This window comes from Juglans microcarpa x Juglans regia, chromosome 5S (genome assembly GCF_004785595.1).
Source record: "Juglans microcarpa x Juglans regia isolate MS1-56 chromosome 5S, Jm3101_v1.0, whole genome shotgun sequence".
NCBI classification, from domain to species: domain Eukaryota; kingdom Viridiplantae; phylum Streptophyta; class Magnoliopsida; order Fagales; family Juglandaceae; genus Juglans; species Juglans microcarpa x Juglans regia.
In genome coordinates, this window is record NC_054603.1 from 7,215,908 (window position 1) to 7,220,000 (window position 4,093).

The 4,093-nt window shown below is 41.1% G+C and overlaps 1 pseudogene; it reads right to left on the reverse strand.

Annotated features, from left to right (window-relative positions):
* Positions 1-220: 220 nt before the first annotated feature.
* LOC121267043 lies at positions 221-3,694 on the reverse strand (annotated as a pseudogene).
* Positions 3,695-4,093: the final 399 nt, after the last annotated feature.

A 4,093-nucleotide genomic window follows, 5' to 3' on the forward strand; every position in this document is an offset into this window, starting at 1 on the left:
ATAAAGCATTGATGTGCAGAGAGCAGTGTGCATGGCAAGGGCTGAAAGTTCAGTACTCTGTTATTGCTCTACGAAAATGAGTGTACAACAGGTCCTCATATACACAATTTTCTGTAACAACCTAAAAGAAGGTTCTACACCTAAAAATAGAATCCAACTAATTATTCTAAATATATTTACAAAGAATGAAAATAAAAACAAGTAAGTAATACAAATGAAATTATAGACATCCCTTTTTATTCTTATGCAATTTATCTAGACGACTTCCAGTTGTTGTAAGGTGAAGGCTGGTGGCAGCTTGATCATGGGCTTTGGTATCTTGAACTTGGGCTTTTAGAGCTGAAGATTGGGCTTTATATGTACTGTCTAATAGCGTCAAGCCCAAGAAGACCAGAACAGAGAGAGTTAATAAGACAAGCATTAGTCCTAGTGCTATGCGACATTTCACCTCTTTTGCGTACTCCACAAAGGCTAGAGCAAGAAAAGTCAGCGAGAATGAATAAGCCCACCATGCAACGTTGAACGGTCTCCTCAGGGATTTCTTGAAAAGGCCTGGCCTGCAAGCCTGTACACGAACAAATGAGAGGTCAGTTCCTGTATCTGCCAGTGATTTTAAGTCATATCCAAGAATGATGAAATTATAATGATTGAAAGGATGATAGATAGTATTTTTCAATGCTAATTTATGAAAAAAGATCGAACTTACCAAAGACATGAAGAGGAATAGAGAGAGAAAGAAGAGCAACTTTGATGGGGTATCAAAAGCTCCTGAAATGGAGCTCCAAGCTAAACTTGCCATGCTTGGTGTGGCAAAGAACAAGAAGAAATAATGTGCCATGCCTAATGAGAACATGAAAATCGCACTCTCTTTCCATCCCATCTGTGTGGCTGTTTGGGCACCCACGTACCAAGTTTCCGAACACCAAGATCTGGCTTGTTGGATTTGCCATCTTTGACAGAAACCGCTTCTCAGTCGTGAGACACTGTCTATATATCTTTGCGTCGAGCACGACGACAGGAACTGAGAAAACAAACCAAAGAACTTGGTAGGTAGCATTCTCTGGACTGATTAGTGGCAATGACTGAAGCATGAGAAGCCATGAAATCCAAGGAGCATAAAAGTAGTTCACTCTTATGTGGTGCAAGAACTCTGCCTTCATCATGGAAAAGTGAAAGAAGCATCTCAGAATGTATAGTGGAGTGAGAGTTAGGAGAGCTAGAAGCGTGAGACACCATAGTAAAAGAAAAACTGTTGAAGGCATCAAGTGGAATACATGCAGGGGTGCTTGTTGAGGGTCACTTGCAGAGTCACTTAACATCTTCCATTGTAAAGCTTAGGCGCCAAGAGAGAGGCTTATCATGTAGTAGCCTACATGCAGCCTGGTCGATATGGATGGTTGGGAGGGCTTGGCAACAATATCATTAATGGAGTGGTCATGACTATGAGCTGATTCTTGGCTGGTAACGATGGAAGCATCAATTTGTGACCCCAATATTAGGACTATAAAATTAGAAGTGAGTGGCTTTCGGGTGATAAGATGACATGCATTTCACATATAGGAGGGTGAATGTTTATATATGTGAGCTAATGCTCGAGTGTGAGACACCAAGTACACTTGAAAACTGAGTCAGCTTCGAGTGTGGAAACCACTACATATCCGGACACTTGGAATAAGGCCTATATTATTTTTCGAGAAAAAAAAAAAGTCCTCCATTATTTTTCTATTTCTTCAATAACAAACTAGGGTGCTATTTTTTATTCTTTGGCAAAAAACACATTTTAAGTATTAGGTTAGCCCACAAATGTAGCCGCTAAAGCTAGCAAACTACGTACGCTCGACAAGATAAAAGTGGGCCATTTTTATGCTGGTTAATTAATTAGGGATGTTTTCATTAGACTGAATGCAATTTAGTTAGATGACAGTGGGAAGTGATTATCTACCCAGTGGTCTTCATTTCTAGCATCATGTAAGGGTTCTGTTTGTGATAGAATATAAAGATATAAATGGAAGATAGTGATGCTGTGTAGATGAAGAAAAAATAACTGGTAGATGAATTGTTTGAAATGGCACTAAAATCTCAGAATGCCAATAGGGTGCTTCGAGGGATCCCTTAACCTCCAAAGATGACAAGTCCTTGATATTTTCCAGATGATTCTTTCTGGTGCTCTGGACGTACATAAAAGGGTTGCAGCCAGAACTAATCTAATGGCAATGCAACACGTGTAAAGCAAAATAACAAAATGCAGTTGTAACGGAAAGCAAATGAAAAACAAAGGAAATAATAAAAGATCAAACGACAAGCAGTTTTATTATTGAACTGAGCCGAACGACTGGTAGATTTCATTCCCAGTTGATTAAACGTTGCGCTTCATCTTTAAACGGTGCGTTCTGAGTTCCCATGTCTTAACCATTTCAAGACCTCACTTCATCCCGACATAACCCTAAGTCCTTAGTTCCTTCCTCTAGCTTCTCTGTGCCATCTTCCTCTTCTCACCAGAGAGTCCCCTAACAATCCCCACCCCTTAAAGCACCTTGCCCACAAGGTGTGGGTAAAGGTTGTGCAGCCTCCATAGGGACTCCCACGTATTGTTTTCGTCTCCCGTACCCATCCACTTGATGAGAACTTCGGTGATAGCTCGATGACCCAGCTTCTTCATCCTTCAGTCTACAATAGCCTCTGGTTCGGGTAAGATTTCACCCTCTCCATCGACTGGTGGCAGCCGTGGCAAGGGATCGATGTGTTCACCTAGTTTACGTTTCAAACAAGAGACGTGAAAAACTGGGTGAATCTTGGACCCGAGAGGGAGATCAAGCTTGTATGCCACACTTCCAATTTTTTGGCTAATGCGAAAGGGTCCATAAAATCTTGGCGACAGTTTGAGGTTTCTTCGAGTGGCCACTAATTTCTATCGATAGGGTTGCAATCTGAGGTAAACCCAGTCTCCTTCAGCGAAATGTCTCTTTGTTCTTTGTTTATCCGCATACATCTTCATTCTTGCCTGTGATTCCTCAAGATTGTGTTTAAGTATTGCTTTCAGTTGTTCTCGGGTTTGTAGCAAACTGTCTACTAAGTAATTGAGGGAAGTTCGGGGAATATAGGAGAGGAGTTTAGGAGGACAGTACCCATAGATGGCTTCGAAAGGTGAAGTCTTTGTAGAATTATGATATGAAGTATTATACCAAAACTCTGCCATTGACAACCATTGAGCCCAACAGTTTGGTTTAGACCCTGCATAGCTTCTAAGATATCCTTCCAGTGTTTTGTTGAGGGCTTCAGTTTGGCCATCTGTCTCCGGGTGATAAGTCGAATTGTAGTGTAATGTGGACCGAAGCTCAAATAAGGTCTTCCAAAAGCAGCTGAGGAAAATAGGGTCACGATCTGAAACTATGGTCTTGGGAAGACCATGAAGTCTAAAGATCTCTTGGAAAAACTTTAAGGCCACCCCAGTAGCTGTGTAAGGGTGAGTCAGGGGTATAAAATGGCCATATTTGGTCAATCTATCGACTACCACCAGAATAACATTCACCCCTTTAGATTTAGGCAAACCTTCTATAAAGTCGAGTGAAATAGCCTCCCAAGCCTGGTCAGGAATAGGAAGTGGTTGCAGTAGGCCTGGATACAACACAGTTTCTGTTTTGTTGGCTTGATAGATGTCACACTCTCTTACTGCCTGTTTGATATCGTTTTTCATGCCTCTCCACCAAAAATCTATCTTTGCCCTTTTATAAGTTCTAAGAAACCCTGAATGTCCAGCTTGAGGATCATCATGTATAAATTTCAACACCTTGGTCTTGAAAGCAAATTGCTAATCTACCACAATACGCCCATTTTTTAATATTAATCCATGCTGTAGTGCAAAACCCTTAGGTACTTCTTGGTTAGAATTGAACTTGGCCAATAGTCCTTGTAACTCCCGAGAGGTTTCATATGTAGCCTTCAATTCCTCAATCCAGGTAGCAGTAGGGAAAGAAATAACAGCCAAAGACCCCTATGTGACTATGTCAGCCTCATGCTTCCTAGACAAGGCATCAGCCACTTTGTTGTCTTTCCCTTTTTTGTATTCAATGCTGAAATCATAGCCCAGTAGTTT